General features: G+C 35.1%; 1 long non-coding RNA gene across 2 annotated transcripts in view; it reads left to right on the forward strand.

The window, feature by feature from the left end:
- The window catches only part of LOC122242034, a 238,606-nt gene that overhangs the window by 126,793 nt on the left and 96,955 nt on the right, over positions 1-14,858 (forward strand). For both annotated transcript variants that reach the window (XR_006222168.1, XR_006222169.1), the window contains exon 3: positions 13,730-13,807. This is a non-coding gene — a long non-coding RNA (uncharacterized LOC122242034). The remainder of the gene's footprint in view (positions 1-13,729; positions 13,808-14,858) is intronic.

The raw sequence follows: 14,858 nt of genomic DNA on the forward strand, positions 1-14,858 counted from the left end.
CCATCATGGGAAGCTCTAGTCACCTTCATACTTTTCATGTGGGAAGCAAATATCCATCTTCCTGTTCTGAAATATTCCCACATGCCAGGGGTCATATATCAGTTGTCTTAGAATTCCAGTCTTGGTGGTCATAACCTTGGTGGTCTGGGTTTTATGGTTCAGCAAAACCCCACTCCCAGAAGTGAGATGTTCGTCTTCCCTTTCCTAAGGTTCTTTCAGTCTTTTAAGAGTGGTTCTTTAGCGATTCTTCTACTGGGGGAAGAAAAGAAAGCCGATGTGCTTTCTACTTTTATGAATCCCCTTGCCAAATATTCTCCATTCCTTCCTCTTCTGCCCCTTACAGTTTCTTCTCAAAATAGTAGCCAGAATAATCCTTTGAAGAACTCAAGTTAGATTAGGTCACTTCATTGCTAAGAATTCTCCAATATTTTCTCAACTCATTCAGAATCAAATTAAAAGTTTTTATCTTGGCCCATATGTCCCCTTTCATCTGTCCCTCACTATTTCTCTGAACTCATTTCTGCTACTCCTTTTCTTTAGCTCATTTTGCTCCTGGCTTTTCCTTGAACACACCAGTCTAGCTCCCTTCTACAGAAATGTTCTTCCTCCAAGCATCCGTTAGGCTATCTGCTTCTTCTACTACTTGGATGTCATCTTCTCATAGAGACCTTTGCTGACCACCTTATCTGAAACAGCCCTCCCCTTCTTCTGGCATCTCAACAATGCTGACAGTGAATATCCTGGTGGGATTGGGTTTTTTTTGGTTTTTTTAGATCCAAAGCCATTATTTATTTACTTTAATCTAAAGTTATTATGTAAATTTTTTCACTTTATTGACTTTAGTGTATCCATTTAGCCCATATGTTCTTGAAAAGGCAGAATCATGACCCTTTTTATTAGTTCTACAGAAAATAGGTACTGAATAAATGTTTTTTTGAGGTTTGGAGAAAAATCCAGATAGACTGAATAGTTTTTGAAGCTCTCTAAAAGCTCACTCCAGGACATGTAAGTTACTGATTTATACAGTTTGGTTATTGAAAGTTATGATGAATTTTTAGTGAGCTTCCTATTCTGTGGTTTCTACTCTAACCCTTTCTTAATGACACTGTCACACCACAGTTTCTAAAGGACTGCTTTATTCACCTTCCTCCTTTGCTTAAAACCTTCAGAATCATGTGCATGTGGTTGTATATGTGCATATGTATGCATGCATGTACATGTTAAGCAAAACCTTGCTTGCTTCCCCCCTCTTCCCTTCTACATGTCTCTCTCCTTCCCATCCTCTCTGCCATGCCACCTTCCTTCCTTTTATTACTATTATTTAGTAAGCACCATTATATATTATATTTTTGGTGTTTTACCTACAAAATGTCCCTATAACCCTTACAACACATTGCAAGGATCTATTTTATTCTCATTTTACAGATGGACAAAATGGGGCTTATACTGGTTAAGAAGTCTCTCCCAGTTTACCTAGCTAGTAAGTAATAGAATTACAACTAGAAGCCAAATCTATTTTAAAGCTGCTGCATCAATGTTTCCTCAATCAGAGGAAATATAAAAAATACTTTTGTTTGTGTTTTATTTTTTTACACTTTTTTATTGAGGTTTGATATAGCTACACAAATATTAAGTGTTCAGTTCAATGAATTTGTATATATATGTTCATCCAGGTAACTATCTCTTGAATCAAGATATACGTTTTCAGTCCCTTTTTAAAGATAAGAAAAATTTTCACAGATGGTCAGTGCTGATTTAAATTATTTTTATTTTATTTTTTTAAGAATGATTTTTTAGATGTTTATTTATTTTTGAGAGAGAGAGAGAGAGAGAGAGACAGAGTGTGAGTGGACAAGGGGCAGAGAGAGAGGGAGACAGAATCGGAAGCAGACTCCAGGCTCTGAGCTGTCAGCACAGAGCGCAATGTGGGGCTCGAACTCATGAACTGTGAGATCATGACCTTAGCCGAAGTTGGACACTCAACTGACTGAGCCACTCAGACACCCTAAATTATTTGTATTAAAATAAAAAAAGTTATATATAATCCATTTGTGTTTGTAGTTTTTGCATAAGAATAAAAACAAATTTTATAAATTTAATATGAATGAAACTGAAAATGTAGCAAAATTTCAATTAGCATAAATTTAATGAGACAGATAATGTTGTGGTTTGCTAAAACCACATCTCTGCTCAACATGTGAATATAGTGTTGATCTTAGAGCTAGGTCTTTTGTTTTTGTTATGCTTGTGTCATTGTGTGGTATCATTTTTTCCCATTTGAATTGCTTCAGAACCTTTACTCATACATTGCTCTGTGACACCATTAAGACCTTATTTGGTGTGAATACATCATTTATGTATCGAGTCAACTTCTATTTTTTTCTCATGAACCCTCAATAATTAGAGTAATTAGCACCAATATAACCACATACATACACAGGTATGGGCACTGAAACCTTTTGTTGATACTTAGTATTGAGGTGGCCACATGGATAAATCTACATCAACTGTAAATATTTGCTTAGATAAGCAAATAAGTGAAAAACAAAATTTAAAATTTTTTTGTAGAAAGCTTGTGGAGATAACTTCTTGTAATTGTGAAAGTGTGAAAAGCCATGGATCACAGTGACCATATCATTTTGGAATTTGTGAAACCAAAGAAAGGGAATTAGGGAATGTCAGTAACACTAAGTCATGCTAAGTAATGATAGCTTTGTTTATTGAACAGTTACAATATACAAGGCACTGTACTAAGTGCTTTACATTGTCTCTAATCCTCACAGAAACAATTATCCCAGTTTTAACATGAAGAGACTGTGGCTTAGAAAGATTAAGTAATTTGCCCAGTATCACAGATAATTAGTAGAGCCAGATTTTAACTCAGGCAGTCTGCATTTAGAATTATGTCTCTAAGAATGTAGATTTCAAAGACTTTTTAGAAAACATAAGCAGACTACCTTAACCAGTGAACTTGAAAGAAATGTCTCAGTAATGACAACAGACCTTCACATGATATGTTGACTTTACAATTTGAGATTACTCCAGTGATGGAGGAAAGAGAGGCACCAAATAAACCTATGTGGTACACAAGAATTGAGTGATATGGAGGAAGAGTGCCAGTGGTGTTTGTACTTATTTTTCTACTTGCACTTTATGATCTTTAAAGAAAAAAATGTAGGAGATTAAAATTTCAAATTTCAAAGAGATACCTTATCATTTAGGATTAGGTTTGGCTGCTAGGAACTTAAAGTTATAGTATCTTAAATAGGATAGAAATTTCTTTTTCTTGTTAAACTGTGAAGGTGGCTAATCCAGAATTTGTATAGTGTCTGTATTTCATAAAGTTCTTATGACCCAGCCTTCTTTATGGTTCTTTTACGTATAGACACCATTCTGAAGGTTACCTCATGTTCCAATATGACTTCTCTAGTTCCAGCTATCACATGTACATTCCACCTACCAGGAAGGAGAAAGGGAAGAAGCACATATCTGTACTCTAGAAAGATACTCTTAAATTGCACATACTAGCTCCTCTTACTTCCCTTGGTCAAAATTAGTCAGATGGCCACACCTAGCTATATTGAAGACTGGGAAATAGAGACTTTAGATAACTGTGTTTCTACCTAGAATTTTGGAGTTCTATTAGTAAATTAAAAAGAGATAGACACATATTGTGGGGCATCTAGCAAATTTTGCCACATAGGTATAACCAAATTCAAATAGAAGAGTAACAGAAACCTGTAATAATAGTGTCATAAAGGATAAAAGCCTAGAATAATCTGAAGCATCTAAAAGATTTGGCTTTTGATTATTTAAAATTTTTTGTTTATTTTTAGAAAAGTAGAAAACAGGTGATAGTTCTCACTTGGGGAAAATTATAACATTAATAGGTGATGGAAAAATAGTAGAATGAGTCCTCTATTTTTTTCACCTCTTCTATCAAAACTTATTATTAAATTGGCAGAACACGTTGATGAGAAATTGAAGGCTCAGATAATATAGCACCTTGATCGTTGCCCTCATTATTGTTTTCCTGCATTATCTCAGCAACCTCCTTTAAAAAGTTCTTGTTGTTTCTTGGCATACATTTCTTTCCCTCACCTTCCAATCAAGTAAAGAAGACCACTTCTTTACTCCCAGAAATTATTTCTGTAAAAATAAATCTTGTCATTCCACTACTTAAAAACATTTTTTTTTTTGGTTCTATATACTTTATAGAATTACACCTAAACTTATCATGGTACATAAAGCCCATCATGGTATGTTGTGAACTTTCATCTCATCTGTCTATTCCTTTCATGGTTTTTGAAACTTTTCAAAAACTTTGCTAACCTTTTTAGTATGTCCTGAATTTTGGATCTACTAATCCTTTTGTGCAAATGCTCCTCTGTTTTGGGGAAATTCGTGGACAGTTTTAAGACCTAACTCAACTCACATGTCTCCACCTTTTTTTTTTTTTTTTAAACGTTTTTAATTTATTTTTGGGACAGAGAGAGACAGAGCATGAACGGGGGAGGCGCAGAGAGAGAGGGAGACACAGAATCGGAAACATGCTCCAGGCTCCGAGCCATCAGCCCAGAGCCTGACGCGGGGCTCGAACTCACGGACCGCGAGATCGTGACCTGGCTGAAGTTGGACGCTTAACCGACTGCGCCACCCAGGCGCCCCAACATGTCTCCACCTTTTTAAAGCCATGCAAAGGTGGATAGCTTTTCCTTTGTATCCACATGGCATTCTGCACATATTTCTATTGCAGCACTTGTCATGTTGTAAGTAAATGTGTATTTATTTACATGTATTTCTTCTCTGCTAAACTCTAAGCTTCTCAGGAAAAACAATTTTAAACATATTGCTCAGCACTTAGTGAATGTTCAAAATGGTTATTGACTGATTGACGAGAGTATGCAGATGGTTTACATTAATTCAAGTCCTCAGGGTCAAATGAAATACATGCTAGAGTAATTGTGATTTAGGAACTATTGCCAGGTATCTTGGAGGAATTTTGGGTAGTGTAAGTGTCAAAGGACTAGAGATAGGCAATATTCTAGTTTTCATAATGGGTGTAAAAGTATGCTAGAAGTCATAGACCCACAAGCTTTAGGCCATAAAGCACATTATTAGATAGATGACTTGTGAGTATTTTAGAGAAAATACTGAAAAGTACATTTCTATTGTTATATTTTAACCCTGCCTACCTTTATAAAGTATTAAGAGGCAGGTGTTGATTCCTAGGAACCTGTAAATGTTTGCTTAGGACAAGTAAAATTGTGTGAAACTCTTTTCCTGTTTTTTTTTTTTTTTTTGAAACTTACTGAATCGTGGCTATATATTCTGTAAGGCATTCTGTACATATTTGATGTCCCTCATGTACTCTCTATTGTGGTTTTATGTGGATCGGATGTTGCGTATTGTGTATTGAAAACCACAAGGTATTCTGTATTTTCTGTATTCAGGGTTTCCCTACTTTCAGTCATTTTTTTTAACACTTTAATATTTTTTTGCCATATTCACGCAGCATTTCTACTTTTAACATTTATTTATTTTTGAGACAGAGAGAGAGAGAGCATGAACAGGGGAGGGTCAGAGAAAGAGGGAGACACAGAATCTGAAACAGGCTCCAGGCTCTGAGCTGTCAGCACAGAGCCCGACGCGGGGCTCCAACCCACAGACCGTGAGATCATGACCTGAGCTGAAGTCAGACACTTAACCAACTGAGCCACCAAGGCACCCCTCATTTCTCCTTTTATATACCTAAAATTTTTCTTTAAATCAACTTGTTGCTTAAAACTTAAACTTAGCCTTATTCTAAAAGAAAATATCTATTATGTACCAGTGATAACTTTTCTAATATACCCTATAATACATACATAACAGTGAACAAAAAAAAGTGATGGCCCTGTGTCATCTTGAATGCAACCATTATGTAATTTTATCACATTTTATGCTGCAATCACTAAGTGAAATATGGGAGGTATTTAGGGCTAATTCGAAGTACCACTGAGTGATTTTTTTGTCTATTGCATCATGGCATGGTGCACAATGGCAGTTGATTAATGGATTGATATCAAGTTGGAGGGGTTGTTTTGAGTGACAAATTACAAGGCTATGACCTTTGTTCTAACCTGATTCACAATTTTATTAGTGACCTGAAGACATAGGGGTGAATGGGTTCAGTTGGAAATCGCTTCCAGGGGTAATTAATTTACTGGATGATAGAAAAGGTTAAAAATTTTTGGCAGGTTTGGATTATAGGCAAAGAATAGTAGCATGGTAGGAATTAATATGGAGAATACACAATTAGATTAAGACAGACCAGTGTTCACATATAGAAAGGAGATGATCTGGCAAAATTACTTTGGCATTTTAATTGGCTCTAAACTCATTAGGAGCAGAAAAGTTTCTATAAATGCCCTAGAATGTAAATGCAAACCTAGATTTCAGTCATGAAAGTAATGACTTTAAAATCAAGTGTCCAAATTCAGAGAGCTAAGCATTTACAGCTGATCAATCTATATCTGGAATATTGTTAATTCCAAGATATTATCCAGAAAAATTACACAGCTGGAGACCTTATCATATGGGAGAGAGAGTTGAAGGAACTGGGCATGGTAAGCCTGAAGAAGAAAATTTTAAGTTGGGGCATGAGAATTGTTTTCAAATTCAGTATTGGAAAAGCTTTTAACATAGAAGAAAATTTTTATTTATTCTGCATCGCCTTAGTAAGTAGATTTGACTTCAGCTCAATAAAAATTAAAATAATTGAACAGTCAGGGATGTTTCCTCAAGGGAAGGAGCAAGCTGCCAGGATTGCCATATGGTCATATTTGGGGTGTGTGTATGATGTGTCTAAATTGGCAGAGAGGTGATCTTTTAACTTTATATGATTTTAATTTTTACGATGATCACGTCATCAGAAAAAAAGATAATTCCCTTTGAAAAGTGAAATTTAAAACTATGTGAGAGGGGCGCCTGGGTGGCGCAGTCGGTTAAGCGTCCGACTTCAGCCAGGTCACGATCTCGCGGTCCGTGAGTTCGAGCCCCGCGTCAGGCTCTGAGCTGATGGCTCGGAGCCTGGAGCCTGTTTCCGATTCTGTGTCTCCCTCTCTCTCTGTCCCTCCCCCGTTCATGCTGTCTCTCTCTGTCCCAAAAATAAATAAAAAACGTTGAAAAAAAATTAAAAAAAAAAAACTATGTGAGAAGGGGAGTGGTTGGAGGAGACTTGTACTTTTGTCACTTAATACTTGTGTATTTTTGACTGCCTCCTTAACCTCCCTGAGCCTGAAGACCCTCTTCTAGACAGTGGGAATAATAGTACTTTTCATGCTCGATAGTTGTGAAGATTCAATTAATGCTATGAATGAAAATTACTGACACAGTAGGACTTAGGTGTATGTAGTTTTCTTTTTCTTTTTCTTTGGTCTTGATTTTACTGTTGGACAGGACAACCAAAACTAGTGGGAAGCTGGAAACTTAGTCCTAATTTTGGACCTTAAACAGGTAGTCCTAACTTGTGATTTGGAAGTCATGTGGTATGGGAAAAGTAATACAGAAGAAAGAGAATATATGTGTGTGTGTGTGTCTGTATGTGTATGTATTTAGTCACTTCTGGGAGCCCTTGTAATGTCATAGTACAGTCTTCACAGATGAGACCTATATTCATTATTTTCTTGCTTGTCTTAATGGCCAATCACTGAGCAAAAAATCTGTGGGCCACATGGCCTATTCAGTTTAGCTGCAATATGGATGAAATTATGAAATCATCCATTTCACATCCCTGTTAATTGAGCTTTTATAGTAATCAAATTAGGTAGTTGTTTAATGATCCAATTAACTGTTCTACAAATTGATGCTTAGATTACTTCGTAGAGCTCTTACCTAAACTAAGTACATATACTTGAAAGTTTAAGCTAGCTTATTACAATGATACTCTCAGCTTTGACTAACTTTGAGGGAAAAAAAGTAAATGAAAGGAGACCTCAGGCAGACAAATCATCATTCAATCCAGGCCAAGAAAAAAAAAGTCTTGGCAATTCATTAGACATTACGTCTTCATTTTTAGATTCTATATTTAAGAAGTTAATACCATTTTTTCAAAGATTATTCTCCTACCTCGATATACTGCCACCAGGTAACAATAGCTGCTACTGTTGTTAGTTCCAATCTTTCCAAAATGAAAGATTTAAGTTCTAGAACCATTCTCAAGGATTTCTAAGCAGTAGTGTTCTTCTTGTATCTCTATGATTTAGTTTTCTGTGTATTTTTCTTTTATCTAAAAAATAAGCTCTGCTTTTGTCAAGCTTAAACCATGTTAAACCACCACTATTTTAAAGATGGTAACTTAGATCTATGTGTCTGTTTTTGTGCCAATAGTATACTTACTTGATGATTACAGCTTTGTAATACAGCTTGAAGTCCAGAATTGTGATGCTTCCAGCTTTGGTTTTCTTTTTCAACATTACTGTGACTATTAGGGATCTTTTCTGCTTCCATACAAATTTTAGGATTGTTTGTTCTAGCTTTGTGAAGAATGATGGTGGTATTTTGATAGGGATTACATTGAATGTATATATTGCTTTGGGTAGTATAGATATTTTAACAATATTTGTTCTTCCAATCCATGAGTATGGAATGTTTTTCCATTTCTTTGTGTCTTCTTCAGTTTCTTTCATAAGTTTTCTATAGTTTTCAGCATATTAGGTATTTACCCAAAGGATACAAAAAATGCTAATTTGAAGAGGCACATGCACCCCAATGTTTATAGCAGCACTATCAATAATAGCCATATTATGGAAAGAGCCCATATGTCTATCGACTGATGAATGGATAAAAAAGATATATACAATGGAATACTACTTGACATTCAAAAAGAATGAAATCTTGCCATTTACAATAATGTGGATGGAACTAGAGTGTATTATGCTAAGCAAAACAATTCAGTCAGAGAAAGACAAATACCGTATGATTTCACTCATGTATGGAACTTAAGAAACAAAACATGAACATAGGAGAAGGAAGGAAAAATGAAAAGGGAGTGGGAGGCAAACCATAAGAGACTCTTAAATACAGAGAACAAATTGATGGGAGGTAGGTGGGGGGATGGGCTAAATAGGTGATGGGCATTAAAATGGGCCCTTGTTGGGATGAGCACTGGGTGTTAAATGTGAGAGATGAATCACTGGGTTCTGGTCCTGAAACCAATAGTACAATGTATGTTAACTAACTTGATTTTTAAATAAATAAATTTTAAAAGAAGATGATAACTTAGAAAAAAGAAGTATAGAGGTAAATGTTTAAGGTACAATCCATTACCTTTTTCAGTAATCCTTCACTATTCTTCCATTAGCCCACAAAATTTTTAGCTTGAAATGAGAGCACTTGCGGTCATGTTCCCTCTTTGGAATGTCTTGGTTTCAGTGTCTGGTTTTTCTCAGCAGCTAATGAAGAACTGCTTCAAGAACAGGCAACCCATTGGTCCTTTCTCTTTTCCCTTCCCCAAGACTATTACATTGATCACAGAAAAGGTTTAGTTTGCCTTTATAGTTTTGCTAGTTTGTAACCCCCTTCTTATTTTTCTTTAATGCATGCTAATAGCCAATTATAAACTAAATTCCTTTCTCAAAAATCAGCAATTGAGTTAAAAAAAAGCAACCCTTGGAGGTTATACTGGCCTTCCTCTGTAGATTTTTAGTTTAAATCTTTAGTTTAAATCTTAATATATAGTTTCTTTGCAATTTCCAGAAAACGTATTTGTATTACCAAAGATGGATTATAGTAATTATCACTAATTTCCGTAATCAAAATGGATATAATTTTCTTGGGAATGATGACTTTAATTTTTAAAATTCATTTGCCAGCATCAGTAATCTTCACACTGGTGAGGGTAGAGTTAGGGGAGAGAAAGAGGATAAAATAATGGAGATTGTTGTGGTCCCAGTTTGCATTTTCTTCTACAGTTACTAATTGTTTGACAGTTACAAAAGGTTTTAGAATATGAACTCTGCAACTGTATTTTAAGGTATTCATTAAAACCAGTTATGCAAGTCTCCTGGTGCTTGCTCTGTTGCTCAGGCACCTAAATGACCTCAATCTCCTGTGTCATGCTATTTTTGAGCAAGGAGAAATTGCTTGAGGCCAGACTTTACAAAAATGGAGAGGAAATTGTATGTATAGGAAAAAGTCCCTATGTGTTTAACTGACCACTTCACCAGTTACAAGAAAGATTCTTCTAACTCAGTAGCTTTAGCTGTCAAAGAAGAAATAAGAAGTACAGAATAAGTCTTAGGCTAAAATAAGAAAAATACATCTTATGCATAAAATACATTTATGTGCAAAATGGATAGTGCTTGCACAGTTTTTACATAATTTTTAAGAGATATTTAAGGGAGGCAAAAGATCAGATTAGCAAATTTTTCTTCTAGAGATCAACAGGAGAAACTTTTAAATAACACTACATACAGCTTTCATCTTCAGAAAGTAAAATTCTTTCTAATGTCCAGTGGGAATAAAATGATTTCCAAATTATTTCTCTAGAATGTGGTAAAAATATATTTTGAATAGACATTAAATAAAGGATTCCTAGTTCCAATCAAAACAAAAGAGGTATGGAATCAACATGACATGGTGGAAAGAACAATGAAAAGGGGAGGAGAAAATTTAGATTCTAGTCTAGGTTCGTCACTTTAATAGCTGTGTGGCCTTGGGAAGCCTTAATTCATAAGCTACTATTTCTTCACTGGCAATGGAGGAATAAGAATGTATGGCCCGCCTTCCTCACAGGGTTTTCTGATGAACATCACTTAGGAATCCTGAGAAATGATTTGCCATAACAGCCACCATCAACCCCACTTGTTCCAGGAATTGCCCCAAAGAGAAGCAGAGGATTTTCCCTTCCTCTTTTTGAAATGTCTGTAAACTTCTGCTAGCCTTTTTATAGTCAGCCAAAGACTGTCAGTTTATCTGAAGACCAATTGGAAAGTCTTCTTCTACTTCCAGAATCCCCACCTTTATGGAACACTTGCCAATCAGAGATTGTCTCAGTATTTCCTGCATAATACTTAGTCTCCTTACTAAAACTTTTGAAACTCTGTTGAAACAAAAGATGGGTTTCCTTGCTACAAATCTTTATACCTTTGTTAATATTGTCTTGGACTTAAGTTTTTCATTGATAACATTTATGTGTTAGCATTTATAATGAATGTTAAATAAATATAAGACTGCTGCTTCAGAATTTTAAATTTGTTGAAGGAGATAGTAAAACCTAAAACTAAAAATTTCAGGAATCAAACTTAAAGTTCATTTGGGAAAGCATACTCTAAGGAGATATCTGTTTTCATGCTTCACAATCTAGGCCTCTCAAATTTGATAATAACCACTAATTTATAAGGGCTTTATGCATACCATTTTGGTGCCAGTTGAGTGTATCTCTCGAGGCTGACTGTCTGGCTTTGATCCCTGGCTTTACCACTTATTAGCTATATGATCTGAGGCAAGTTACTCAGTGAATGCTAACATTTATGGAGCACTTACTATAGGTCAGGCACAAACATCTTATGTGAATTATGGATTATTTTACTGAATCCTCAATGAGATTAGTATTATTCCCATTTTAGAGAAATCTAGAAAGGTCAAGTAATTTTCCCAAGATTACACACGTAACAGTTAACACATAAACAAAACAAGAGTTGTTAATAGCATATAGGTCAATGTGTTGAAATGATTATATGAGACAAAGCTTGTAATGTGTCTAACTAACCAACACATAGGAAGTATTCAGTAAATATTCCATTGTTCTTATCGATGTTACTAGGTGAGCATAATTAACTACATTGTTAAGATAGGAAACTTCATTTGATCTTAAAAAACCAAACCAAACCAAACCAAACATAATACTAGAAAGAGTGAATTGACACATTGGTACTCTAAAATAGAGACCATTAGATTAGCCAGATAAAAATTTCATAAGCTTTTTTTTGGATGGAGAAATAAAATGCTCTTTACTTGAATCCTTGCAATTGACACAGGAGAATGTCGAGAATGTCTCTAGTGGGAGACATGTAGGGGCAGTTGTGAAACAAAGGTAATAACTAGAAGAATTATAATGGTACACTGTTGAGGGGTTGAGTTTGTGGAGTGGCATACCCACCTATGACTCATTGCTGTTCTAGATTTACTTCATTAGAGGTCAATATTTAAAACTATGAGATATGGGGAGCCTTATATCATGATTCAATATTTGAAATGCTAGTGACTTATAGATTATTTAAGTTGTTTGAAGGATTGGGAAAATAGTAGTGGCCTCTAGATTATAGTCTACCGTAGCAGGGCCTTGTTACATAGATTAATAGAATAATCTCAGGTAAGTTTGCCTAGTCAGTGAGGTAATATAGAAAGATCTGGGTTCCTCAAAAAACTAAAAATAGAACTACCCTACCACCCAGCAATTGCACTACTAGGCATTTATCCACAGGATACAGGTGTGCTGTTTCAAAGGGACACATGCACCCCCATGTTTATAGCAGCACTATCAACAATAGCTGAAGTATGGAAGGAGCCCAAATGTCCCTCGATAGATGAATGGATAAAGAAGATGTGGTATATATATACAATGGAGTATTACTCAGCAATCAAAAAGAATGAAATCTTGCCATTTGTAACTATGTGGATGGAACTGGAGGGTATTACACTAAGTGAAATTAGTCAGTCAGTGAAAGACAAAAATCATATGACTTCACTCATATGAGGACTTCAAGAGACAAAACAGATGAACATAAGGGAAGGGAAACAAAAATAATATAAAAACAGGGAGGGGGACAAAACAGAAGAGACTCATAAATATGGAGAACAAACTGAGGGTTACTGGGGGGGTTGTGGGAGGGGGGATGGGCTAAATGGGTAAGGGGCACTAAGGAATCTACTCCTGAAATCATTGTTGCACCATATGCTAACTAATTTGGATGTAAATTTTAAAAAATAAAAAATAAAATTAAAAAAAAAAAAAAGAAAGATCTGGGTCACTGCTGGGAATTTAAAACCCCAGTAGAAGTGGCGCTACTTCAGAAGAGTCCTCTGAGGATGTAAACGAAAAAAGCAAGAGGGGGAAAAGGAGGCCAAGAGGGATATCAAAAACACATTGTGCTTAGTTTATCATTTTTCTTGATTTCAGCCCCAGTTTTAACAGTGTTCATAAAAGAACAATGATTCCATTTACCTAATCCCAATTGATTAATTGATATAAATACTTTAAGTGCAAGGCATTGTGAAGGTAATAAGAATTTAAGACCAGGTAGGAGAGGACTAGGGTCATTTCAGGCCAATAAATGAGCTGTTTTGAGCTCATTTATTTAAATTATACCCTGTAATAGTTGCCTAGACATTTAAACTCTGGGCCTCAGTTACTTCATCTGTAAAATGAAAATTTTGAACCATATGATCTCTGGGGAATTTTGCAGCATTAAAATGTTACGATTCTCTTTGGCTTACTTTTAAGGAAAAAGTATGAACCTCTTTGGTTAATAAAGAATCAAGGAAATAAGCTCTTATCTTAACAAGGGTGCATCCAAAAGGATATGTGCATATGTACATACTTAACCACATATATACATGTTTGGCATAGTTTGAGACATAATGTTTGGCATTATGAGGATTATCATGAAAAAATACTAGTAAAACTGGAATGAGTGACATAAGATTGAAGTGATATCCAGCTTAAAAAGTATTTCTGTCTTTGCAGCATGAAAGAACATAATAACACAGATGCTTTTACAAGGAGAATCTTCTGGCTAAAGGTTAGGGGGATGTAGCAATTCATGTAAGTAAAGTTCAAATTTTATTTACTCAAAAAGTAATAGCATCCTTTGCTCTATATCCCTGTGCCCTTAAGACTATAACAAATCATCCTTGAGTTTCTTGTCCATAGTTTGAAAATGGCTTTATCCTAAGAATTTTTCATTTTGATAAGTGTTTATCTCAGAAATATTAAGCCAGGATTCTCTAAACTCACCCTTGGGAAGTATCTTAATTTAGTTTTTCAAATTACTCAACCACTGCCAATGTTATTTTGACAACTTCTTATTCAAGAAGTCTCATGAATTTAAAAGTTTATGTATAGCCAACAGATCTATTCCTCATGAGATATGGGATCTAAGGCAGTGAGACTCCATTCTTTCTTATTAGTGGAAGTGACAAGACTTACTAGAAACTGAAACAATGGGGTCAAGTACTGAATAAAAAAAAAGGAAAAAAGCAAGGCTGGGAGACTCTCAACCCAAACTAAAACATTCATGATGTCCTATAAAGAGATGGTTGTAGTTGGAGTTTCTGAGTAATAGAACACTATTTAAGAGAAACTGCTGATGATCATAAAAAGTTATAAGCAATGACAGGAGAGCCAAGGACAGAGAAGAGAAGATGAATTCTTCTTGTCTTGTGTAAATGGAAGGCCTCAATGCTTTTCAGTATGATTTGTTTAAGCTGCTTGTGGTTATCAGTGGGATACACAAGAGAGATAGATCAAATTTCAAAGGACAGTTTGAAATTTTTGATTATTTCTGCATATCCAGTAATAAAGACAATGAAGAAATAACCAAAAGTTTAAGACATTCACATGCTTATAAAATGTTTTCACTTATTCATTATTCTTACTTTAATAAGCACATAACTTGAGTATCCTTCATATTCTAATCACTGGATGAAATACGAGAAAAAAGAAAAAGGTCCTTGCCCTTAAGGTGTTTAAAATCTATTTGGAAGTAAAATATAAGGCTTTTGTTTTGATTAATTCTCCATGTTGCTCTAATAAACTAACTCATATGAAGCTTAAAAATTCAAGTAAAAGTTTTTCCTTTGAAATGCTTGAGAGA

Source organism: Panthera tigris, chromosome C2 (assembly GCF_018350195.1).
Source record: "Panthera tigris isolate Pti1 chromosome C2, P.tigris_Pti1_mat1.1, whole genome shotgun sequence".
In the NCBI taxonomy this organism is placed as follows: Eukaryota; Metazoa; Chordata; class Mammalia; order Carnivora; family Felidae; genus Panthera; species Panthera tigris.